Consider the following 27,455-nt stretch of genomic DNA (forward strand, 5'->3'; position numbering starts at 1 on the left):
CATACATGCTTACAAAAGAATTCTCTGAGCAGGCAACTGTGACTAATTTTGCACAGCTTGTAAGAATTTTACCATTTTAAGAAAGGTCTCCATCCCATGGCAGAAGGAGGGTGCATGCGGGATGTCTGGGCCCATCTTACCACAGTTCTTCAAATCTCAAACACAGAAGTAGGAATGCCCTGATTGTTACTACCCACATGCATCCATGTGTGAACCTCTTAAGTCTGACGGAAAACAGTCATCATGACCCTGACTCACCTCATCCCACCTTTCACAAGACTAAAGTTCCCAGGAACTAAGAAGTAATGTGGGCTGATCCAATGAGTCTCCAAGCTTCCATTATCTTCGCTGTCTTCACTAGCTATTAAGCAAATATTTTGGAAGAAATAAAATCTAATTTAGAAATTTTTTTTTAATGATTAAAAACTTGGTGATAAAAATCACTTCTGAGCATGGGTCATTCAAAGTAACTCTCATTCTCTATTTGATGATTCACCTGCAGGCGTGGGCTGACATGACCTCCTCTGGCCTCCTTTCCACTGGGTCTTCCCACGTCAAGGGGTCTTCCTCACTTCCTAGAGTTCCCTTTCCTGAACTCAAGATGGCTGATGCATCTAAGTAGAAAGGCAGCCACTCTGGGGTAAATGTGCCTAGAGCATACGAAACATTCAACAGTGTCTGCTATCGTTACTAAGTGAGCTAATCTTGTCCTCTGTTAGTGCTACTTGGTAAAGGAGGAAACAGCTGGTAAAGTGGTTCTTTTTGTTTATAGAAGGATAATTCAATGCAATATGAGAATGAAGAATTTACTGTTTGACAACTGAGAAGAACTGAATACTAGTAATTTCAGAGTCTATTTTATATCATTGTACAACTCATTTTCAAATCGACTTAGGACAATTTCAAAAAGCTGTCATTGGTCCACTCGATCTGTACTGGTCTCATTCACACTCACGAGTACCCGTGCATTTTATGCAATTCCAAGTATCACCAGATTCAATGAACACAAATTCAGAAAAAATGCCTCAGAAACTTCCTAAAACAGTTTCTCCTAAAAGTTAAGGAGAACTGGAAATTAGTAAATAGATTCTATGCTCACTGGTTTGTTTTTTTTCACCTGGAGAGCCTTGTTGCCAGTCCGTTGGCTCACTGCCATCTATCCCAGCAGGAGGGTGGGAGGCCACTGACTCAAAATCCTTCACTGCCGAGGGCAGGACTTTTCTTCAGGGCACTAAGACAATGCCCAAAAGCCCTTTGGGGTGGTTCTCTCTCAACAAGGGAATGGAAGGCAGAGCTTATTTTCATGGCTGCTTTATTCTAGTGGTTAAGGAGCAAAGAGAACACTAACTGTTTGTGAATGTTTTCAGAGGTAGCACGTAATGAACCAAGAGAAAACAGGCTTTGAGGCAAGATCTGATTTCTCCGAGCAAGTGAGAAAATAAAACCACGATTCCTATCATTATGCCCAAGTTCAGTCACCACAAGATGATGGCACTTGGATATGAAAGGTGGTTGTGCCAAGAGTCAAGGATTCAGCAAAATGGAATACCACACAGAAAACACTCTGAGTATCCAACACTCATTGGCAGGGAATTCATGGAAAACCAGCATGAAGATGACCAACAGGAAAGTTCATTTTCCAAAATACAAAGGCTTCTTGGGGGCCTGGGTAGCTCAGCTGGTTGGGCGACTGCCTTCAGCTCAGGTCATGATCCTGGAGTCCCAGCACTGAGTCCTGCGTTGGGCTCCCTGCTCGGCAGGGAGTCTGCTTCTCCCTCTGACCATTCCCCCTCTAATGCTCTCTCTCTCTCTCTCTCATTCTCTCTCTCACATTAAAAAAAAAAAAAAAAATCTTAAAAAAAAAAACAAAAACCCACACATACACAAAAAACAAAGGCTTCTGTACATAGAACTTTCTATTCATCCAAGACTACCGGATACAAAATGCTCTGTTGGGGGCACATTTGTAAATCTCTCCACTAGTGGTATCTGCTGAATTCTCTTCAATCTCTGACTGCACAAATGTAGAGATAAGATTTTCATCTTCTGCTTTCTCTCCCCCTCATATCTTGAAAATATAGATGAGAGTCTCTAAAAATGCTGGCAGATACAAAAAAATGAAGTATCTCAAAATCTTTAGAGACAGAAGCTACCTAGAAAAGTTTAAGCAATGGAGAACAAGAGCAACACACATGGTACCCTGGACGCACTGGAGATTACCATCTGTGACATGTGTTATCACCACTTTCTAAAATGTCGCTTTTAAGGGATGCCTGGCTGGCTCTGTTGGTGTATGCACAATTCTTGATCTCAGGGTTGTAGGTTTGAATGTCGAGATTACTTAAAATCTTGAAACAAAGTGAAAAATTAACATGCAGCTTTTTAAAAAAATTTTTTTTAATTATAATATGACTCTATTCTAGAATGCTCAAAGACGTCGTACACTATATTAATTCAGGGAAGTGACTGGTCCTCATTACCACGTTGCTAGAATTTGGTCTTTAAGTCCATGTAAAAAAGGGTGAGTGCCCATATGGCTCAGTAGGTTAAGCATCTGACTTTTGATTTCAGCTCAGGTCATGATCTCATGGGTCTTGAGATCAAGCCCATGGGGCTCTGAGCTCAGTGGGAAGTCTGCTTAAGGATTCTCTCTCTCTCTGCCCCTTCCCCCAATTCCACCCCCACCCCTGCTTGCCCTCACATGGTCTCTTTCAAATAAATAAATCTTTTATTTATTTGTTTATTTGACAGAGAGAGAGAGAGAGACAGCAAGAGAGAGAACACAAGCAGGAAGAGTGGGAGAGGGAGAAACAGGCTTCCTGCTGAGCAGGGAGCCCTATGCAGGGCTCCATCCCAGCACGCTGGGATCATGACCCTAGCCGAAGACAGATGCCTAAGGACTGAGCCACCCAGGTGCCCCTCAAATAAATAAATCTTAAAAAATATATATATAAAAAAAAAAAAATCCATGAAAGTCTAGGTCAACTCAGAGGTTATTTTCCTTAAGTGTAACACCTCCTCCTACTCTCCCAAAAGCAAGTATACTTTTAAAATAAAATCAGCATTTAATAAAAGTCAAACCAGTTTTTTAAAGCAATAAACCTAGGAATATAAAAATCACTGTAAACTTAATAAGGCTCTGTATTTTCTCTACTTACATTTTCTTTAACATAAATACAAAAGTACTTAAAGGTTTAGGATTTACTTTTGAGATACTATAGCATATCATGACCTTCATGATAAAAGAAATGTATGAATTTATGAAAAAGGGAATAATATCTATAAAACTTGTTAGTGTAAGTGCTGTATATGTTTGCATATCAACATTCAAAGGTCATTAATAAAAATATTTAAAGTCTAATAAAAGGAAGGTTAAGAATGGCTTTACACAAACTTGCATTTTCCAAAATTTGTCAGAACGAGAGAATCTGGAAGTGTCCAAGATTAAGTAGAAATCCACATTCAGAAGAGTTCCATGGATTTCTCAGAAAGAGAGCAGGCGAAGGGTCATGTGAGGACATTCTTTTAGCCTAAACATTGAGAAGCATTCACACGGGGGAGCCAGTGGCTGATACAGACAAAGCACAGTTTCCTACTAGTAAGCTCAAATGCCAGCCCACCCTCTCTGCCGAACTTAGCAGATGAGAAGTCACTTCATGAAGTCATGCACAAACATGAAACACGCTAGTAAAGTTTTGCCGCCATCCCCACAATCATTGCTTTGTTTGCTTAGGCTGGTGGCCAGCAGGAATATTTCCCTCTGCAAAACTATTTCAAAGTAATGACTTGGAGGAAGTGGTGTGCTGATATCATGAAAAAAAAAATCCCTCAAACACAAAGATAGTTCAAAAAGCATCTGTATATGGCTCAGAGGAAACAAACAGCTCAGCTAATTTCAACTCAAAATAAACCCAAGAGACCAGTTTACCTTGGCCATAGCTACACACACATGCCGGAAAACTGAAGGCTGGTGATTATCTAGTGATTTGGTTTTGTGCCAAAGGGGAAGAAAGGGCAGGGTTATCCATCCTGGGGTCAGGATGGAATTACAGAAGATACCCCACCCCACGACGCTTCAGACACAGAAAGATGTGTATATAAAAGAACTTCGCACTGCTCTCTCCATGAGACAGAGGGGCTGCATCTTGGCTGGAATGACAAGTCTAATGTCCCTTCCCGAAGCCACTGGTAGATCAGAAGCTAATTTTGAGCCTCTAACACATGGTCTCTCCATCACTGAAGTCTTTCCGTTGCTCTTCTTTCCACAATATTGTCTTTACAGAACTAAGAGAGAAGAAGGACATTGAAAAACAGTTGTTTCCTACGTTCATCTTAAGCTGAAATTCATCTACAATCTTCAAAATGACCAATACTGAATTTGCAACTTCTGGGCACTGAAAAATATTCTCCAAGTTAAGTGGACACATCATCACCAAAGATCACATTGTATTTGGTTTCAAAAACCATTTGGAGTTTTCTACAAAAGCAGCTGCTTTTCTAAGAGAATAGGTGATGATTGCTCTCTAGGTCTTAAAAAAAAATCCTTATTTTATTTTCAAAAAACTTTTGTTGAGAAAATCACTAGATGTGTCAGAAGAAGTCTTAAATTGCTTTTTCAGTCCTGTTTTGTATGGCTATTTGGATGTCTTTATTGATAACTGGGTTAGGAAGCCCCAAATCCCTTTGGTTTTTGATCACTCGAGGAAATCCACCTCCCAGCAGAACATCTACCTATTTTATTTTATCTTCATTTTTGCGAGGGGAAAGACAGGAAAGGGTGCTGGTCTTTAATATCAGAAGTGTGTGTTGTTGACCTTCAACTGGGCCCTGAGAATTTTTTAGTTCAAAACATTAGTACCCAGATCACATGTGGTGACAATTACAATATTTTAAATGATGCTTTTCCTTCTTCAAGTGTTGGCCATCATATTCAGGCTGGGGATGGGAAACAGAGATTTTGACCCTGCTCAGAAGGCAGATCCAAGTCCTCCGTTTTTGCCATCTGTCATTTTAGGTTTTGCCCCCGTCAGGAGTCCTCTGTAGCTAATAAACCCAACATAACCTTTTGGGCTGCTCTGGAAAAAACACATTGGGTAATAAGGGATAGATGCATTCTGTTCCTGTTTCCAGTATTATTTTCTGGCCCAAAGAAACACCAAATCATAGGCATCTAGAAACAAGAGATGGCCCAGTAAGGACAAGGATCTTAAATGCAGTCTGTGAGCACTGACCCTCCCCACCACCCAAGGGTTCATCTACTTGTTTCCTGCTAAGTGCTTCACACAGAGTGATACAGGCATTGGAGCAAACAGCCATTTCTACCAGACATGACTCAACTCAAGCTCTAGGGTGGGTCTTAAAGTGAAAGTAAAAATGCCAAAATGATCCTTAGCACTTAGTAACGGCACAATAAATGTTAGCTATTATTACTGCTCCAGGAAGGGAAAGGTTGCTGTTCTCATCACCTTGAGGACACAGGCAGGCGTGAAGAGATGCAGATCCGTGGCAGTGACCCGTGAAAGAAATCTGGTCTCTGAGAACACACACCGGGTGACAGCAATGTCCTCCATAAGAGCCTTCCCACAGGGATCATTCAACTACAGAAAATGATCAGAAGGCCCATCAGCATTTCTATGTGGCATTTACACACCACCTTAGGTGGGCTGGTCCACGGCACAGAAAGGCTTGGATAAGATACCATGAAGCAGACAAGCTGTCACACGAGGTGCTGCGGAGAGGAAAGGTCATGGCCTAGAAAGGCAGAGGTTTCCATGAAGGCCTCTGAGGTTTCATCTCATTTTCACAGCGCTTAGTCACACGACGTCCTCTGTGGCTCTGAATGGTAACGAATGGCCCTTCGAAAATGAATCAGTACGCCAGGAGGAAAATGCCAAAAGTCATCATCTTGTCTCTCCAAAAGGATTACACTGCTTCTGTTTTCATTTTGCTTTTTTACCCTTTCTTTGGTCTCTGAGTCCTCTTTGAAGAATAATTTAAAATTCCATGATCACAAGAGCCTTCTTTGTGCCTACATTTCCCTTCTGAGATCAGCTGCAGCTGAGCCCACCCCAGCCAAGGCCGACTGGACAAGGGCAGACCCCTGGCCCGAGAGAGGCTAGCGTTCCTGCTGGAGAGCACACTGGGCTGGCCGTGCATACCAGACTCGGCTCAGACAAACCAGTTGGGTTCCTCCTCGTTTCAGATGTATGAACTGAGAATCATGGGGCCAGACGGTCAGTCAGGCACACCAGAGGCATGAGAGGAGACAGGAAGAGCTGGGCATTTAATCGGTGGACATAAGAGAGGGAATGATCCATCTCCTGGGCCTGAGGGCACATCATGGCTTTCCAGGTACCTAAACTGCACTGCAGTGTTCAACGTTCTAACAGTAGCAATGCTACCCGTAACAGCAAGAATAGCTAACATTTATTACGCACTTACTACATGCTAAGGATCGTTTAAGGCACTTTTACGAGTATTAATTCATTCAATTTTCACAATAACTCTATTAAGTAGATGATGATGATAATGAAGAAGAAGATGATGATGGTGATGATGGCAGCACTGAAGCACACAGAAGTTAAGTAACTTGACCAAAGGTACACAGCTCGTAAGTGGCAGAGACACAATTGGAACTCCAATGGCTCCGGAGCCCAGGCTTCTAACCAGCGTGCGACTCCCTGTGGGGTAATCCCGGGTTTCCTATGTTCTTTACTGCCCATCCTTATGATAAAGACCCCCTATTAAGGAGGCCCAATAGGGGGGTCTGTTTCTTGCTCCCCTGCTGCCTCACAACTAGCGTTTTTCTTGGCTCTACTCATTATGAATCTTAGTAACTTAAGTATGTATTTATTAATTCAAGAACTATGTAATGCTTACTCTGTGCCAGGAACTAGTATGAGCTTTGGAAGCAAAAGAGTAAGCCCTTCTCCAGCTCTCAGGAACCTTATACTTTGTAGAGAAGGACTGGGCCTGCACAGAGCAGCATGTCAGTTTTTATACTGGAAGGTCATACTTCCATGACCTTATGCCTGATATAGATTTTGTACTATCTTTGTACACATTGTGTCCTGTTTTTGTATAACAATATATTGATTGTATCCTCAGCTCATTGTTAAAATAATGTCTAAAAAATCACATTTTAAAAATTACCCAAATAATGACAGACATGATAAAGATGGCTTCTCGAAGGTCTTCTTCCTAGGATTCCACGTCTAAGTCAGTCTAAGGGGATGGCAGCAAGTCAAGTTTGCGCTGGCTGGAAACAGCTCTGACCAGTTATCTGCGCACAGGTGGTACTATGGAGCTCCCCAAGCCTGCAGGCATCTCAGAAACATGAGCCTTGGCCTCTTCCTCCATTCCACTGTATTTCAGTGTTGGCAACTTGTTCACGGCATGGATCCTTATTCCCGCCACACAGGTGTTATTTACGTCTACAGTGCTCCCAAGATGGCACTCACAGACACCGGGTGCCACGTCTTGGCATCTCTCCAAACCTACAGCACCACACCTGCTTTGCATCTGACAGGCTTTAAATACATTTTAAATGATTCTTTTATGACAGTATTACAATAGTACCAGTTTACTTTGGGAAATGGTGAACTCAAGTCTAAAGGCAATGAATTATATATAATCCTACTAGGTAGAAATACATATTGTTAGCTTTTTGGAATAGTTCTGTCTAGTCTTGATACATATAAAATGTTTTTAAATTAGGAATGTAATGTATGTAGTTTTGAATCCAGTTTTGGTGCTCCTTTTGTGCCATGAAATACTCTTTGAAAACATGGTTTTTAATGACTGCATGATTTCCTACACTAAAATTTATTGAATATTCTCCTATTGCAGGTCATGAGTTACCCCTCGCTTTGCTTTTATAAATGTGCTAATATCAATATCCTTATACACAAATCCTTATGTTCAACTGGGATTATGCAATAGAAAAATTATAGAAAAAGAAGTACTGGATCAGAGTTTGAACCATTTAAACTCACTTGATACACAGTGCAAATGGGCCACGGGGAAGGCTTACAATCCCTCTGGCGTCAAGAAAGAATGCTCTTTCACCACACTCTCACCAACACTGGATATTATAACTTTAGAAAATCTTTTTTATTTTATTTTGTTTTTTTAAAGATTTTATTCATTGATTTGACAGAGAGAGAGAGCACAAGCAGGGACAGCAGGAGAGGGAGAAGTAGGCTCCCTGTTCAGCAGGGAGCCCAACCTGGGGCTCGATTCCAGCACCCTGGGAGATGCTTAAATGACTGAGCCACCCAGACACCTCTAGTTTTAGAAAATCTTTATTGGGGCATCTGGGTACAGTCATTTAGTTTAGTCCTGACTCTTGGTTTTGGCTCAGGTCATGATCTCAGGGTCGTGAGATGGAGCCCTGCGTCGAGCTCCGTGTTCAGCGTGAAGTCTGCTTCAGTTTCTCTCTCTCTCCTTCTTGTCCCTCCTGCTCATGCTCTCTCTCTCTCTCCCTCTCTTAAATAAATAAATACATCATAAATTTAAAAAAGAAAATCTTTATCTTATTTTGGTTTCTTCAGTGGGTCAGAACAGAGCCTGTATTTAAACTGTGTGTTCCTCTGTAAAATTTTAGATGGGCCACTTACAAATGAGCAAAACAAGCCTATGATCAACAGTCCCAAACTTCAAGCCCTTGAAGCCTCAAAATACCTCAGAACTTTAGAAATGGAAATTACTTTAGAGATCACTGAGCAAACTGTTTCAGTTTATAAATAAGATAACCAAACCTCAGAGAGGTTAAGTGACCCGGGTAATGTATTCGATTCTGAACTAGAACTAGTTGTCTTGAGCCATTAGTCATTTGTTTAGAATGGGTTGAAAACCTGATGGAAGCAACAAACCACTGTTATCAGAGTGAAAAAAAAATACAGGGAAAAACAGCATAAGAACATATTTGGAGGGGTGCCTAGGTGGCCCGGTGGTTAAGCCATTGTCTTCAGCTCAGGTCATGATCTCAGGGTCCTGGGCTCGAGTCCCGAATTGGGCTCTCTGCTCAGCAGGAGCCTACTTCTCTCTCTCTCTCTCTCTGCCTACTTGCGATCTCTCTCTGTCAAATAAATAAATAAAATCTTTTTAAAAAAGAACATATTTGGAAAAGAAAACATTAGTGTTCTAAATTCTGCTTTATCTTCAAGACATAGGTAAGAATAAACTGTTTTATAGACAAAGGCAAAAAGTCCCATGTGAATACCATTCTATTCTTAAGATCCGTTCTCCAATCTAGAACAGATATTTTCTTCCTGGAACCATTAAAATACTCTGCGTTGTTACCCTCCCATCCAGCCAGCATTCACTGAGAATATACTGTGGCTGAGTGCTGGGCCAGGTGCTGGGGTAGTAGGAGGAAGAGAATCAAGAAGAGAGATGAGGGATTCATTCTGGGAGATAGTGGGCAGGAAGGCATGTGAACAAATCCTAATGCACGTGACTGGGTGGGGAGGGGGCGCACAAGGTATGGTGGCAGTGGTAGAGCCATGGACGTGGAGAACTTCACGGAGCAGCGGATGCATGAGTTGTGCCTGTGCTTGAAAGCAGTCTACTGGGCAGAGTGGGGAGGACAGCATCACAGGTAGTGAGAGCGCAAGGCTGCGCAGCAGATGGAGCTGAAACACGGTGATTGCCGCCTCTGCTCATTGAACCCCCACTCTCCTACAAGCAGACCGATAGTCACTAGATGGCTTTTCAGGCTGGCTGTTATTCTGACTGGTTACACTTGTGCCCACCAGCTGTTAGATATTTTCAATATCAGCCCTGCCTATAAGGACGTTATTATCTTCATTTAATTTTCCAGAGGTTATAAAGCTGATAAGTTTGGGTTTTGAGCTTTTGACTCTCAACATCACAAAGCAGAAACAATTATAACGCCTAGCATGGGGTCCTCCTGAGAGGTGTTGTATTTCTTGTTAACTGGTTAATTTTCAGTTATGAACCATTTGAAAAGTCTGATGACTTTAAAAGATACGAACTGCTAGATCGGGATGCATGGCATTAATATGGCTAAAAGAGATTTATTATAAATTAATATACGACTTGTTTATTAATTAAACAGTAAGATCTAGTGGCTAGTCTAATAACTACTATAATTTTAAAGCAATAATAAGGGTAAACAATATTTGGAGATATCTGAAATTAAACTGTGTATGTTATTTCTTCTTTTTGAATTGAACACTTTTGACATAGAACTGTGTAAATTTAAGGTGTACAATATGCTAATTTATAGATTATAATATGACTACCATTATAGCAATAATTAGTACTTTTATCACATTACATAATCACCCTTTCTTTTTAGTAGATGTAATAATTAAGTTATAGTCTCTTAGCAAGTTTGCTAATTATAATACATTCTTGTTGTCTATATTCACCATACTGTATATTAGATCTCTAGGATTATTTACTAGTCCTAGTGTAAGTTATCTATTCTTATGCTACAAATTACACCAGAACTAAAGTAGTTTCAACCAACAGACATATTATATCACAGTTTCCATGGGTCAGAAATCTGGGCATAGTTTGGCCGAGAATCTGGTTCAAGATCTATCACAAGACTGCAATTAAGGTGGCAGCTGGGGCTGTGTTCTCATCTGAAGGTTCAACTAGGGAAGAATCTGCTTCTAGGGTTACTTATGTGTTGGTAAGACAAGGTGCCTTGCTGGTTATTGGTCAAAGGCCAATAACCAGGTCCTCGCCATGTGGGTCTCTCTAGATGGCAGCTTAGCACCTCGTAGCTTGCTTCCTTCACTGTAAACGAGAGAGTGCCAGAAAGCTCCCAAGATGGACAGCAGCTTTTTTATAACTAAATCTCAGAATGGACACCTTGTCCTCTCTGGTGCATCTTGTTCACTATAAATGAATCACTAAAACTAGCCCACATTTAAAGGGAGGGATTTAAATACGAGTGTGAATTTCAGGGAATGGGGATCACTAGGGGGCATCTTAGAAGCGGCCCACCACCTAATGACATCAAGTATCGGTGACTTTAATCGGTGAGGATGCCTCAAGTGCTGCTAATACTATTGCAGTTTGTGGGTGACATTTACAAAAGAAGGAAATGCAAATTTTGGTTAGAGGTTGGGGGAAATAAAGATGTTCTATTTTCCCCATGCCACTCACGGACTTAAGGTTAAAAACTCCCGTGTTAGAGGATGCAGGCTATCTTGTACTATGTAAAAATCAGTTTGATGCTCTATAGATGGGCACAAGGATTCCTCACATACCCCTGGAGTCCAACATGTGTGGGCATTTACTGTGTTTACAAAAGATTCCATTTTTGTTTGTTTGTTTTTAAACCATGAGGTACTGTTAGTCCAGCTGGGAAATAAATTGACTTTTAAAAACCATTCCCACAGCTGCAAAAAGGCAAGTGTTTGGCACTAATAAATCAGGATTAGTGGAGCTTGGCTTATAATGAACCTTTCACCTCCTCTGGGCAGGTGGTCACCCACTGAACTATGGGAACAAACAAGCCATGTTTTGAAGTGATAACATTTTTCTAATGATAGGTGGGACTGGAGTAGAAAGCAAGCAGAGGGAGATACTGTATTCCTGCAAAATTCAACCTTCTTAAACTTGGACCCTGTGAAAATATATGAATCAAAATGATGTTTCCAGGGCTACTTTCCTGACCTCTGCTTATTGTTACCTTTCCATCCATAACCACTTAGGGATTTTCCTTCTAGATAGTGAAAAATAGCCTGGATGCTATCAACAGGCCTGTATCAGAGATGCAGTGACCATGGGACACAAGGAGAGGTTTAAATTTTGCCCTCTTGGACCCCAAATGAAATTTGGCATCATCCACTCAATGAAATGCCGTCAGTGTTTCATTTTATTGGGGGATTATAGTCAAAATATCTAATAACCATTAAGACACAGCCATTACTGTCTTCGGCTCAGGTCATGATCCTGGAGTCCTGGGATCAAGTCCCACATCAGGCCCTGCTCAGCGGGGAGTCTGCTTCTCCCTCTGATGCTCCCCTTGTGTTCTCTCTCTCTCTCTCATTCTCTCTCTCTCAAATAAATAAATAAAATCTTAAAAAAAAAAAAAAAGACACAGTCATTAACCAATCGGGACAATGTCTCCCAGTCCTGGGGCACCCCATGCTGTGCTAGAAACCTTAGTTGTTGAATTAGGACACAGGTCTTAGGGGTCCGGGAGTGCACTCAGTGCCTGAGGTCGGTCATACTTCACCAACTGGTGTTGAAGCTTCTCAGCAGTTTAGTAACCAGTGTGGCTGTACCAGTGCAAACAAACTGGGTATCAACTGCTGAGCTGGGAGCTGGTCCTCCTCAGGGTCCCCATGGATGGTGACTGGTGTGGCAGCTGACCCTGTCACCCTTCAGCCCTCCATGTGGCCTATACTAGGAGGACAGAGCCTAACTCACCTTCCTGAGCCCTGAGCTGAGGTCTTGGAGGCTCTTGGACAGAGAGTGAGTGCACAAGCCAGGGATGGGGGCAGAAGTAGAGGGGGAAGCAGACTCCCCACTGAGCAGAGAGCTCAATGCAGGGCTTGATCCCAGGACCCTGAGATCATGACCCGAGCTGAAGTCAGATACCTAACCGACTGAGCCACCCAGTCTAACTAGCTAATATCTGTCTCAACTACAATAAATGCAATTCTAATTTTCAAGATAATATTCAAATAAACATTAAAAGACGAAAACAACCACAATACTTTCCCCAACTGCCTTGACATATATGCAAAGAAAAACTTGGTTTGTTTAGATACTGAGCATTTGAAAAAAATTACCTTCGCTTTTGCCCACTTTGCTAACTTTTTTCCTTTAAAATAATTATGAGATCACTGAGGCTTAAACAGTGAAAGGCAAGGCCTAAAACAAAAATCCTGAACCTTCCACTCTTGTTTACGCACGTGAAGATTCTCTGATTTCAGTCCCAGAAATCAATCGAGAAATAAGCCCTTTGGCAGAGTCCCATTCTGCATTTTCAGTAGGGGTTTTAGAAGCTACAGATGCATTCAGGAGTACTATGAAACCATTAAGACCATTAAGAAAGACGAATTCTTCGAGGAGGCTAACTCCTACGTTTAGACATGTATATCCAGCTGCCCACTAAACAGCTCCGTGTGACGTGTGTCTACCAGACAGCTCAGATGCAACAAATCCCAAACGAAACTCTGCCATTTCCATTCATTTCCATTCTTCCTTTGCTTCTTTGGAGTCTTCCTTGGCTCCTCTCTAATGCTTATTATTGTTCAATCCAATAGTTCTCTTGTGGTTCAACCTCCTAAATAATCAGACTCTAATTACTGCTCACCACAGCCTGTGCTGCCACCCCGGCGGCAAGGCGCCATTGTCTCTCACAGGGGGACGGCAACAGCGTCCCATCTGGTCTCACCTTCTACTCTTGCTCTCCTACAGTTTATCCTCAATACAGTACCCTGGGCGTAAAGTCAGCTCATCGCCTCTCTTCTGCTGAAGTCCTCCCAAAGCTCCGCCCTATAAAGGCTCCACGGCCTTCTGGAGTCTCACCCTCCCCTTGTCTCCTCCTCCTCCCCCTGTTATTCCTTGAATACACCAGACATGTTCCTGCCTCAGGTATCTATGTGAAAGGCCAGTTCTCTCACCTCGGCCAAGTATTCACTCGAGGACCACCTTCACCATGACAGCCACCCTAACCGCCACCGAGATCCACAAGCACCACTGCGTTCCTGCTCCCCCCACCCCGCTGTACTTCTTTTCCCACAGAACTCAGTTCTTTCTAACCTCATAGTCTACCACATTACATATTGTTTTGTTAAGTGTATTGTTGTTGCCCACATCCCCAAATGGAATGAAAGATCCACAGGGAAGATGCTCAATAGTATTTCTGAATTCAGGGAAAATGCCCTCCCCACAAAAAGGGCCATAAAAACCTCCCGCAAACACCATAAAACTACCAGTATCCAAAAAGGGCCTCATTATGTCCAACAGAACCCACATATTATACACCATTTTCTTCTTTTTATGTTTATGGAGCACTCCTTTAGGAGGAGCGACAAAGAAGTAGGAGCGACACAGAGGAGAGGCTGCTCTTTGCCCAGGAATGACCCTGAAGAGTGGCATTAGAGGGGAGAGGGAGATCACCACACTCTGAGCACAGAGACTTGGTCAAGGAAGTCCTAAAACCTCCCTTCTAGCTGGGAGCCAGAGGGATCAGACTCAAAATGACAGACCCACATTACAAATCCAAAAGAGACTGCTGGGCACACTAGAATTCCTAAATAATATCATTTCTTTCCAGTGGCCAGGTCTCCTCCCCGGAATATACTCTTCTGAGGTAATGGTACTCAGGAAGCTGACTTAGTGTGCAGAAGGTGGTGTGCAGGTCTTGGAATCAGGGCTAAGGATGGGTAAGCCGCTTGAGGGCTCCTTATTTTGGGCCACGATAAGCCCTGGTTTTCACCCACACTTCACAACAGCAGCCAGGCCCCCTCAATCCCTATTCATGTCCACACAGTTCAGGGACCCTCTTCCAGGCCAATCCCTGGCAACTGTTGGGAAGTTTCCCTTTCTGGATTTTTGTCACAGTTCACTGTGCAAAAGCATTCTCCGGGTAGGCTGGATTAGGGGTTTCCTTACCAATACTACTTGTGCTATAATACCTACATGACACTTATCTGTATACTATCTGTATTCCTGTGCTGTTTTCCAGGAATGACACAAAGGTCACTTAGCTGGAGTTTGGGGACTTCATAAACCCCTTTGTTCCTTGATCGTCTCTCTCAGCATGAGTCTGGCCCCTGCAGGTGCTGCCTCAGAGGGACTCCTATAGCCAGATTCCCAGTCCTTCGGCCTCTCCTCCTTGCAGCTGATGACCTGTGCTAGCTCAGGAGCCTTGGTCTATGCTCACTACACTTGCTAATTAGCTATTTTGACAAAGACAAATCACCTCTTAACCTTTATGAGCCTCAGTTTCCAAATCTAGAAAGGAGAAGAATGGACTCTGGAAGGTCCCTTCTATATAGAAAAACACTTCCCTACCTCTTTAGGTTTTAAATGACAACAGAATCTGAAAGCCTCTTTTCCTAAACTCTTCCCAAGGCCAGATGTTCCTGGCACCAAATTAGGAGAAAAAAAAAAATAGTTTTTGAGTAACTCAGCATTTTTATCTTTCAGAGCGAAATATCCTCTGGCCTTTTCAGTTCTTTTTCCCCTACTGCTACCTCCTTAGGAATCCTTAAAAGAAATTTCTAAAATGTAAACTATCGACTCTTCCTGATATGTCAGGATTTATCTTGGAACAACATTCTCCGCCCTCCCTCCCCCCCCAGTTATTATTCCCGTATAAAAACCTCTCTAACATTTTTATTCTGGGAGCTGTGTTCATTGATTTGCCCCTGTTTTGACTGCTCGGGGGAAGAAACCAAAAAGCTGAAAGACAGGGCTGAAGGCAGCAGCCTACTGTCCATGCAGGTGAGCGGCGGCCCTGACATCTCACAGGGCGATGGGCGAGGACTGGCAGAAGAGGGAAGAGCAGAAGGAGAGGAAATGCAGAGAGAAGGAGAGAAAGAGTGAACACACATTGGTTTTGGAAGAGGTTTTAGGCGAAGTCCTGGCGGCAGTTCATCAAGAATGTTCATTAAGTGAAATGACTTCTGGAACTGGACTTTCCTAAGGAGCCACATTGCACTGAGAAGGTGGACTTGAACACGATTCCCCTCCTTGAACAGTGCCCCGTGCGGCCCTCCGTACAGCAAGTGGGTAAGGGACTGAGTGGCCCTATGCTGCTCCCACGCCCAGTGTTTAGGACTTAGCAGGATCCTGCTACAGGTCTTAAAAGTCTTTGAAGAAGACCAAATCTTTTTACAGCTGGCCTGGGAATCACAGAAATCCCCATGAAATAAATCAGTGATTTACTGAAAGAGTAGTATTTCATTAGCAAACCGTCCAAATGAAACTATAGGTATAATAGACGCAGAACCTCCTAGCCTAGAGTTAGTTGCATAGTCCAGAGAATTGTAGGTTCTGGGATATCATCTAATGAATGACTTTAAGTTGAGAAAATATATGCCCTAAAGAATTTTGACCCTATTAAAAAAAATATATATATATGTATGTATGTATGTTTTCATGCACATGTGTATACAAACATGAATCCTACTACAAAAAAAAAACCAAAAACCTCTTTGTTTTTAAGCCACACTAGGATTACAAAATACAATGGGAGAGCTTAAAATATGACATATTATTAAAATCCAGACACAAACAAGAGTAGAAAGGAAGCCTAATTCATACCAGAAAGTATCAAAACAGACCAGACTCTGGTAAGCATCTAGCTAGTTACTGTCAAAGCAGTAACTTCTAATTAGTATTGAGAAATTACAGTGTTAGTAATGGAGGAATTCCTCTGAGTGGAACTGACATAGCCACGGAAGTCAGGAAGCCTCTTCAAGTGTGCCCCATATCAGGTTCCATTCAAGGACTCATCTTTTCCCAGTTTACTGTTTTTGAGGAAAAGCCTTCTCTGTCCTTTCATAAACGAACAAATAAACGCAACCGCTCTTGTCATTTTCTTGTCTAAATGCCTTTTGGGTGGAGAAGGAACCCTAAGAGGCTTTTTGGGGGAAACGGCACCAACCTTCTAACTGATACAGAAAATGGAAGGAAATTGAAAGGGCAGAATGAGGGGTGCCTGGGTAGCTTAGTCCGTTGAGTGACTGACTCTTGGTTTCGGCTCAGGTCATGGCCTTGGGGTCATGAGATCGAGCCCCCCCCACTCCCCCACCACTCTGCACTTAGGTGGAATATGCTTGAGATTGTCTCCTCTTCCCTTCCTCCCCCTACACTCTTCCTCCCTACACGCATGTGCACGCACTCTCTCAAATAAATAAATAAAAACCCTAAAAAAAAAAAAGGCAGAGTGAAAGTTCCATCAAACACACAGGGCAATCGCTTCCTGGGAAGTGTCCGAGTACCCGTGAGCATTAATGAGGTTTTATTTAGAAGACAGCAATTCCAGGCAAAGAAGAACCACAGAGCACTATGTCAGGCTCTCCCTCACATCTTCCCCAGCATTTCCTTCCAGAAAATCTCTAATCTAAACAAACAGCAGAATAGTCTTACTGCTCTTGCTCCTTTTCCAGCACAATGGCCCACGTCCTCTCTGGGTCCTCAGTACTCAGAAGAAAAAGAAAATATTTTGTTTGACGCATTCGTGAAGGAAAATGGTAATGAACTTCTAATCTGAGGTATTGTCCAGTCTGTGGGTTTGGAAGGAGGGTGGTAGGGGAAGACACGGTTACTGGATGAACCTCAGAAAGGGTGTTTATTCCCATATGAAGTCTGGTTTTAGTCATCAGAATTGAGGAGAAGCCTTTTTCCTGAAGATTGTGTAGCTAAAAAGTAGAAATCTTGGAAGGAATAAACAGCACTACCTCATGCTATTTCTTCTCTTCCCTTTCTCTTCCTTGCCTTCTCCCTTGTCAGCTCTTAAAAACTGAACTTCTTGTCAAGTGAAAGTGACTGAGATTTCATGAAGTATTTCAGAGTCAAGATAAAAATCCTATTGCTGAAAAAAAAATCATATTATTGAAACTCATGGTCTTTTCCAAGGGGGTACATGACAGGAGGCAACTGGCTCATAGCAGATGATGTGGACCCTAAAACCCGCACATACTTTAAAAATCTATGGTTCTCTGATAGCTATAATATATAAAGAATTCCTACAATTCAACAACAAGAACCAAATAACCTCATTAAGAAAATGGACAATGGACCTGAACAAACATTTCCCCAAAGAACATATACAAATGGTCAACAAGCATCTAAAAAGATGCTCACCATCACTCACTGTTAGAGAAATACAAATCAAAACTATGAGATAACATCTTAGACCCACTAGGACGGCTGCTATGAAAAAACAAACAAATCAGAAAAGAACAAGTACTGGCGAGGGTGGAGAGAAAATAGAACCTTCGAGCACTGTTGGTGGGACTGTAAAACGGTGTAGCTGCTAGGGAAAATGGGATGGCAGTTCATCAGAAAATTTAAAACAGAATTACCATCTGGTCCCCCCATATCCTTTGGGGGATGCATACAAAAAAACTGAAAGCAGGGTCTCAAAGGGATATCTGCAGATCTAATTCACAGCAGCATGATTCACAACAGCCAGAGATGGAAGCAACCCAAAGGCCATCTACAGATGAATGGATAAAGAAAATGTGGTCTAGCCATGTAATAGAATATTAGTCTCCAAAAGGAATGAAATTCTGACACCTGCTACAACATGGGGGAACCTTGAGGGCATGATACTAAGTGAAATAAAGCAGTCACAAGAAGACAGATACTGTATGACTCCACTTATCTGAGGGACTTAGAGTAGCCGAACTCAGGAACAGAGAGTAGAATGGTGGTTTCCAGGGGTGGGGGTGGGAGGAGTTGTCTAATGGGTACAGAGCTCCCATCTACTGAACTACCTACGCACTCAGAGGTTAAGACGGCAAATTTTATGTTATGTCTATTTTAATGCAATGTAAAAAATGACAACCTGTGCTTCCCAGTATTTCCCATTAAGATGGTGATGACAACTCTTAAGACATCCCACGGGTCCAGAAACATCTGTCTGAGAAGCCTAGAGAGCTGGGCCCCCAGACTTGGTGATGACAACCCAAGAAGATGACCAGTGATGAATCCAACTGCAAAAGCTTCACTCATCAAAGTTTCATTTTTTTTTTTTTCCCCCTACTAGCATGCATGTTTTGTATATCTCCCCACTGCGTCCTTCTGAAGCCCAGACAACCCCATGATCTGTGGATGCCGCTCTGAAGTGTTGGCTGGGATTCTGGGATTCTGGGGACAGGAGGCCCGCCTTTATGTCAGGGTCCAGGAAGAGGACTTAGCAAAGTCAGCCTCCTTCCTCTTACTTAGAGAGTTCAGTAACATGCCCACACAGTCCCCTTCCCCCTAAAATTCACAATGTTCTCTCCAGAGAAAGGTGACTGCTTATCTCTTTCTGCTCTTGACCTTCAAACTGAGCTCACTGCAACTTGGCAGTGATTCCTGTCTAAAAAGCACAAGCTACATTAATATCTGAGGTGCCCTCCACCATCCATCATGATCGACCACCCTGTGCCATCCCGTGTCCTTTGTTTTCCAGAATACACTTCCAGGTTTAGGGCCCAGAGGCACCAAAAAATAAGGACGCTTTATAAACCTTGTCTTGTATCTCAAACACAAAGGATCACAGAGAAGGCAGAAAGCTGGAGAAGGGGGTGAGAAATGGCTAGAGAGAGAACAGATGCCCCCAGAATAAATGGAAACAGCTTTTGGAAAGCTGCATTAATAAAGAGACATTGGGTCCATCTGGAAAGTATTCTAACAGACTAAAAAGCCCTTCTCTACGATGTACAGCAGATTACAAAACTCCCTGAACAACAAAGCTCTATGACCAACTAAAAAAGCAAAACAAAACCAAAAGAAGAGCTCCTTCTAGGGATGGCCAGCCACCATGAAGTTGGGAGCCTCTTCCTGGTGTCAGGGGCGCGCCTGGTGCCATATGCCCTGCTGTGTGTGTGTGTGTGTGTGTGTGTGTGTGTTACTCCATGCAGTGATCTGTGCCAAGGGCTCCAAACACCAAGAGAGGCCAACCTCTCCTCTGCCGCTACCCCTTATGGAAATGCCACTGCCTCTCTCAGGCCCAGTGCAGGGCTTCTGAAACCACTTGGGCTGAGATTTCCAACTTGGAAGCCATCCTTACTCTGTCAGCTTCCCCTCCATCTTCTTGCACAACGTGGTTGTAAAAAATGGAAAAAAATGCGGCCATCTGAGGATCTAATCAACAATGATTCTTCTCTTTCATCACTGCCCTGGTTATCTTGCATTGCTGGGATATAAACAACACGTGAGCCCACTGGCCCCTGACCCCTTTGTCATTTGCTCAGTGCAGACACCTTGGTGAACACTGGGTGGGCACAACGAGAAGGAAGGAGAAGCCCCCAGTCTCCACCTCTCCACCTCCCCCCACCACCTTGATCAACACCGGAACACAGCCACAGAAGAAATCGAGTGTGTTTTCAAAAACATCCAGAATGACATTCAACCAGCTCTCTGGCTACCTGTCCCAGGGCTTGATAATGGTCCAGGAATGTAGTGCGCCCCCATCCCACGCCCACCCTGCTAAACTCAGATCTGAGACCTTCTCCTTTTTCCATACACGTCTGAAAGTAGCAGGCCATTGTGTGAAAAGCCTTTTATTCACTTGAAGTTCTTTATCAGACTGTCCCTCGCTGGCCAGAGGATGAGTAACCTTGGAGCATTTATTTAGTTGTTTCTGGGCTCTAATTTCCAACCCTTGAACCATTCCTCTGGTTCTGCTCTAGACTCTTCCAATTTCCCTTCACACAGGAAGCACAGACCGAAGAGCCAAGGCTCGAGTGAGGGCCGCACCGCATGGCGTCTTCAGGCCCTGTACTGCTGGAGCCCGGGGGCCCCCACAGTGGTTGGCCTACGCCAGGGTGCGGGTGGGGGACTTCCTCATCTCACATTCAAGCTGCTCCCTACCCCTTTTCTCTACTCCTGCTTTATGTTAGTAGAAGAAGGGAAGGGGGAAAAGGGGAAGGAAGAAGGGAGAAAAAATACAAAAGGGAACTAAGAATTTATAAAAACATGAGAAATTACTTTAAGAGGAAATACAAGCCAAAAGATTCGTTTTACCAGATGAAAAGTATGTAAAAACAACAAACGTTTGCGTCCACACTTGCAGCGTGTTTCCACACAATATTTCAGTGTTTTCTACTGCCCTTTGAATGCCCCGCGAACACAAGCTGATTTGCCCTGTTTCAGATTTGGGCTAATAGGTAAACATGAGAGGAGGCTTAGCTGAATTCCATGGAATAAGTAAGTTCATGAATATCTGAAGGTTTGTTTTTCAAAAGGCAAAGAGGGAAGCAAGAGATTCTGAGAATTTCATTTTCACAATAATGGCCCAGTGTTTGTTCCTCTAACTATAGGGTTCCCAGCAAAGCCCCAGCTCTCACATCCAAGCCAGAGCCAGTTTCTTCACATTAGAAAGAGAGACAGCTTCAAGAAAAAGAACCAGTTAGGTATTTTAGAGCGGCCCTGAAGGATTTTTCAGAGGGAAAAGGAAAGCACTAACCTGTGTTTTCATCCGCCGAAACGACAAGTTCTCAAGTTCCCCTGCAATCTTCTAGCAGGTTTCCTGTAAACGTCGCATGTGACATTACACTTCCTCACTGCTCTGTCTCTGACCACCTCTCTAAGCCGTCAGAGCATGTGATAGGATCGGCTTGTTGCTTGCTTCACACAGGGGGAACCCTGCTTCTAAAGGAATCTTTGTCACCCGAAAGGGGTCCCCTGGCTTGTTTTAGGCATCCCCGGGACACAGGTAAAGAGGTAATGACCTAGGAGAAAGGCAGGAAGAATGTCCGGATTCCTAGCACCAGGAAGCCCGCAGGGGTGGGGCTAAGGGAGAGACAGGGCCTCTGGAGCCCCTGGGTCCCCCATCATGGGGCTGGGGCAGCAGCAGAAAAGGGGCAGGTTGCTCCCAGCACAGCCCTGGGTGTTCTTCTGTCACCTGGACAGGCCCCGGCACTGCCGCTCTCAGGACTGCCCGGGAGAGACGGGCTTGGGCCATGGCACTGCGCCCAGGAGGTCCCCAGGCTCCTCTGGAGGGCACCATCACAGAGAAGCACACCCAAGGGCTTAGCTCACATTTCTAGATCTTGCAGTGACCAGAGCCACTCATCGTGGATTTCCCTGGCCAGGCTCAAGTTCACCTCCAGTCTAGTCAGTCCTGCTGTCAGATGGTGCGCCCTCGTTCTCGGTTCAGCAAACAAAGCCGCTGTACGCTCTGCCTCCTGGGCTAAGTAGCTGGTAGACATTCTTACCACCCCCTTGCCTCCCTGCCACGATGGTGTCCAAAATATGCCAGGTTTTGGTTTCCCTGCGGGATGCTGGTGGGTTCGTGGAGGCATGCGAGCAAGCCCTGGCCGTGGGGGGCCTTGATGCTGGCCTGGCAGGAGCACCAGGGGAGTGCCCTTGTGTCCCTCTGTGCCCGCCGCAGCAGGCAGACGAGAAGAGCTGAGGCAGGGTGCTGTTCCTAGCTTTCTTGTTCCTGTGGTCAGTGTCTTCCTCTCTCCTTTCGCCATTCTGCTAGCTCTCTGGAGGCCCACACATATGGAATTTGTGGCTGGAGGAAGTGGTGTGTGGGAGTAAAACCATGTCCTGGATGGACGGGAATATTCCACAATTTGTACAACCTGACTCAGGGCAGAAACCCCAAAGTTGTTTCTGTTTGGCTACTCTAGCCTAATTCTTTTCTTAAAAGTGCTTTTAAAGGGATTTTTTGATTGTTTTTGTTTTTTGGAAAGGTAATTGTAGACAGCCCCACTGTTCCAAGCCTTGAAAATACTACCCTATCATTCCCCCATGAAGTTTTCCGTGTGAGAACACTGAGTAAGGAAAGGAGTCCTGAGATCAGGACTCTGGACAACAGTGGAGCTCTGTAGTCTCAGCACATGACTGCATTTCTGGCTCTGAAAACATGCAGAACTGTTTCACCAGCCTGACAGCTGATGGCTGGTATTCTGATAGAACCGTCCAGTTAGACTAGCCAGTTAAGTCAAGATGGTTAGAAGCATGACATTCGCTTTAAAATAGGAATACTGATAAAACTTTGTTATCTCTGAAAAACAAAATACTACAAAGACAAGAAATAATAATGACTCCATCTGAATACATTTAAGAAGGGTCACAATTTGGGTTAAACTGCCAGTTCTAGGTTTCAACTACGTGGTGATGTATGTCCTACGTAAGCCACGTTCCATGTGGAATTTTTAATGGTCTTAACAAAATGCTTTATAATTTTCCTTTAAAATCCCTTACCTGGCCTGTGAGATTTTTTTTTCCATTTGTTTTGGCACTTTAAAAATGTTAACAGACTTTGTTTTTTAAAACAGGTATGGATTTACAGAAAAATCTAGAAGAGAGCAGAGTTCCCACCCACCGGCACCCAGTCTTCCCAACTATTAAAATCTTATATTTATGTAATAAATATGTGATATGTAAGTAACAATTAACAAACCAATGTCGATACAGTGTTATTAACTGAAGTCCACAGTTTATTTAGATGTCCTTAGTATTTTCCTCTAATGTCCTTTTTCCGTTCCAGGATCCCATCCAGGCATCACGCTACATTTACTCATCATGTCTCCTTAGGCTCCTCTTGGTTGAGACAGTTTCCTAGACTTTTATTTTTGATGACCCTGACAGTTTTGAGGAGTACTGTTTTTTTGTACAACGTCCCACAACTGGGATTTCTCTGAGGTTTTTCTCACGATAAGACTGGAGTTACGGGTTATTCGTTAGGTTTCTCCTCCTTCTGGTTTCTCCTCCTTTCTCCAAAGGCTTCTCCTCCTTCTCTGGAAGGAAAGTCTCGAGGGCACAGTTATCTATAGAAATCATTTGGAGTTCTTCTGCATAAAAGATTTTTCCCTTGTCCCCATTTATTAACTTACTCAGTCATTTACTGATCATTATGGCCTCAGAGCTATCTAGTGCATACTTTGGGTTACAATTCAACACTACTCAGTTTATGTTGTTGATGGAAGTGTTCCCACCTTCGACTCCTGAGCTCTTTCCCTTGATTCCTGTGCTCCTCGACACACTCCTATTAATATTTTTTCGAATTCTGTTTTTCAGCCCTTCTTTACTTCTCGGCATTACAAGATGCTCAGGGCTCATCATGTCACGTACCTTTCTAATTGCCCATGATTGTTTTTTTCTGTCTTGACAAGTGAATGAAAGAAGATAAATATATGGACCTGAAAAACACTTTTTGCCTTCAGTTTTCATTAGTTCCACCCCATGTATTTGTAAAAATCTTTTTTTTTTTAAAGATTTTTATTTACTTATTTGACAGACAGAGGTCACAAGCAGGCAGAGAGGCAGGCAGAGAGAGGAGGGGAAGCAGGCTCCCTGCTGAGCAGAGAGCCTGATGCGATGCGGGGCTCAATCCCAGGACCCTGGGATCATGACCTGAGCCAAAGGCAGAGGCTTTAACCCATAGAGCCACCCAGGTGCCCCTAAAAATCCTTTTTTTTTTAAATCGCTTTCATAACATTAGTCTTTGCCTCTACCACCAAGAAAACACCAAAATGCCAACTGAGTGAAAGTTTACATTTCCTTAATCCCAAAATGCATGTTTGTGTTGGTTGTGGTTTTCTCCTTCATATTTTAACATTCCCGGAATCAGGGTGTACATTTAGTATCATGTCTTTTTTTCCTCTCCTTCCCTGTCATTAATTTGATGGTACACCTTACAGTTGATGTTGTCCTGGGAATGGAGGAAGTAGAGCCATCAATTAATTCTTGTTTGGACCACAGACATCATTTAACTATTTTCACCCATTGAACAAATATTTTGATTAAAGTGATTTGATATATAACATCTACAGACATTAAAAAAAAAACCAAGTTTTTTTTTTTTTTTTTTTTTTTTTTTACCTATTCCTGGATACATTCTTACTTTACCTCAAACCACAAACTCTCATCAAGCCCTAAATATAGACAAACGGTGAGGGAAGGGTGTTCAATTCTTTCTATTTTGTTCTGGGTTTACCCTAACTCCTTTGATGTCTACCATGTCATGGTTTCAAGGTCCTCTAAACCCATCATCATTCCTGAGGAGTCCAATGCTGATGCTGAAGGGTGTTGAGAACGAGGCTTCACGTGTGTTGATGAGGGGTAACAGTGCTTACTGACCAGAGAGGTCAGGAGGACTCTGTGATTCTGCCTTTCCTACTCCGGGAAGCCAACCAACTGCGAGCAGGGCAGAACTGATCATTCCTTTCTCTGTGGTAAGGATCTTCTCTCCAGCCCATGAACCACGCCTGCTTGGGGCATATCATGCTTTGCAGATTATTTCTTTTAATGGATGGAAACTTGTTCAAGCATTCACTGTGGGCATGTTTCACAAAGTCACAGATGAAATGCCCAATCTTTTCATCTAGGTAGGCACAACTTGGTTATTCTATTTTCTGTCCCACTCCTGTGTAAGATGTACTAAGATACTGATAGTGCCCCAATGATCCTCCAGACGAGACTGGAAGAGATGCTACACTGACTTATTTAGGGAGTCATTGATGAAGCCCTTTCCACCTGCCACTCTACAGACAAGCCAGCCAAGCAGAAGAGGCTAAATAATCTGTCCAGAGAACCTTGATAAGTTTGAGGCCAACATGCAAATGCTGCTGATGCCAGAGACTCAGGGACTATGGCTACTCTTGATGCCGACAGATGCACCAGCTATACCTCGTAAACGGGCACTTGGCTGAACACAATTCTGTTCCCTAATTATTTTTTGCACATGCTTTTCACCTTGACCAAACCTAAGTGACAGTGAGGGCAGGGACAGTTGTCTTCTATCCCATTAACTCAGCTTCCCAGGCTCATCCCAGCAGCTTTCCTGTTAACCCTGTACTTTTGCCTGCTGCCTACCTAATTTATGTCTAATTTATTAGAAAATTCAGACTTTTTTAAAAAAAGATTTATTTGAGAAAGAAAGAATGGGAGAGAGCACGAGTAGGGGGAGAAGCATAGGGAGAAGGACAGAATCTTAAGGCAGACTCTCTGCTGAGCGGGCAGCCCAATATGGGGCTCAATCTCAAGATGCATGAGATTGAGACCTGAGCTGAAACCAAGAATTGGATGTTTAGCCAACTGAGCCACCCATGCACCAAGAAAATTCAGGCTTTTTCTAATAAAGGCAAATAATGTCCCTTCACCCTTTGCCTTCTGCTACTTTGTTGTGCTTATTTTTCATTCATGTTGTGTTTATTTTTCATTCATTAGCTTCTTAAATTACAATTGATTTCCAGTCCTTTTAAATAAAACCCTTAACTTTTCATCTAAGTATACCTTTAATCTTATTTCACACATTTAAATGCATCAAATTCTTTTTCTCTTTCCTTCTTTCTTTCTTTCTTTTTTTTTTTTTTAAGTAGGCTCCATGCCCAGCAGAGAGCCCAACACAGGACTTGAACTCATGATCTTGAGGTTAAGACCTGAGCTGAGATCAAGAATTGGACGCTTAACCAACTAAGCCACCCAGGCACCCCTGATGCATCATATTCTTACTGTTAATTTTAGAATAGTCTGCAGTTTCAGTGGTAATATCCTTTTTGACCTAAGAATTAGTTAAAAGGATTATATTTCAGTTTCCAAGTGCTTGGATGGAGGTGGGGCAGGAACCACCTTGTGTTAATTTTTAATGCTATGTTATTTTTACATGTGGCTAGTACATCTACTTCTTGGTTAATTAAAAAGTTACTTTGTGGTGTGGTATTTCATCAATTCTTGTCAATGGTTTATGTTCTCTAAAAAATTTGTGTATATTTCAAAAAAAAAAAGAGTAGGAAGAAAACCCCACTGGATGTGGAAATTTAAAAAAAACAATTGTGTGTATTTCCTATTTGTTGGGTTAAATCAATAATGATAATGATGTTATTAAAATCTTCTGTTCCTGGGGTGACTGGGTGGCTCATTGAGTTAAGTATCTGGCTCTTGATTTCAGCTTGGGTCACAATCTCAAGGTTGTGAGGTTCCGCCTCATGTCAGGCTCTGTGCTGGGCATGGCTCCTGCTTAAGATTCTGTCCCCATCTCCCTCTGTTCCTTCTCCACCCCACTTGCATAGACTCGCTTGTGCTCTCTAAAAAAAAAAAAAAAAAAAAAATTCTTCTGTCCCTATGTATTTTTGCCTATGTGATTAAATTCTGAAAGCTATTTTGTTAAAGTCTCCCACTATGATTATGAAAAACTTGGTGCTTTGAAATTTTTATCTATTTACATTTATATTTTTATTTGTATTAATTTATTTGTATTTTTAGCAGATTTTGTTTTATCTACCTCGGTACTAAAATATTCAGTGCATAAAGGTTCTTTAGTACTGACTCTTTTTTAATTTATATCTCTTATTCTTCTATGTCTTGTTTAACAAGACATATACTTTTTAATTTAGTTCAGAAACATTTTATAAGTTAAATATTATTTTTAATTGTTTTCATAACACAGAAGGGGAGACCACATTTCCAAGAGTTGCGAGGATTTGTTCAAACAAGTAAATAAATGATAGAACTGGGATTTAAACCCAAAGCTTATGACTGCAAGTCCAGTGTCATTTCCAGTATCCATCAAAACTGTGTCCTTGTTGTTCTGTCTCCGAGAGAAACTCAAACCCATCCACACCACATGTGTGTTGTTCAGGGAGGAACTGCAGTGAGGAACGCCCTTGGCAGTCAGTGCTTCAGAATGTAGGTCAAACAGTCCAGCCAGACCCCAGAGCAATTGTTTCTACACTGACTCTGGGGGGTTTGGGGAGCATTATGTCATGCTAAAGGCTTTCCTCATTCGCAATCATACAAAGAGATACTATGCCTCATGTTTCTGAGCCACTGGAGCAGCTGAA

At 42.8% G+C, this 27,455-nt stretch overlaps 1 protein-coding gene across 2 annotated transcripts in view; it reads right to left on the reverse strand.

Annotated features, from left to right (window-relative positions):
* Window positions 1–27,455, reverse strand: part of LOC116597796 (WAS/WASL-interacting protein family member 1) — a 114,764-nt gene that overhangs the window by 53,165 nt on the left and 34,144 nt on the right. Inside the window, exon 1 of one of the 2 annotated variants that reach the window (XM_032355991.1) lies at window positions 21,128–21,227. The exons of the other annotated variant lie outside the window; for it this stretch is intronic. The gene's annotated coding sequence lies outside the window, so the exon portion shown is untranslated. Of the gene's footprint in view, window positions 1–21,127; window positions 21,228–27,455 lie in introns of those variants that run through there. 2 annotated transcript variants of the gene reach the window in all.

Source organism: Mustela erminea, chromosome 8 (assembly GCF_009829155.1).
Source record: "Mustela erminea isolate mMusErm1 chromosome 8, mMusErm1.Pri, whole genome shotgun sequence".
NCBI lineage: Eukaryota > Metazoa > Chordata > Mammalia > Carnivora > Mustelidae > Mustela > Mustela erminea.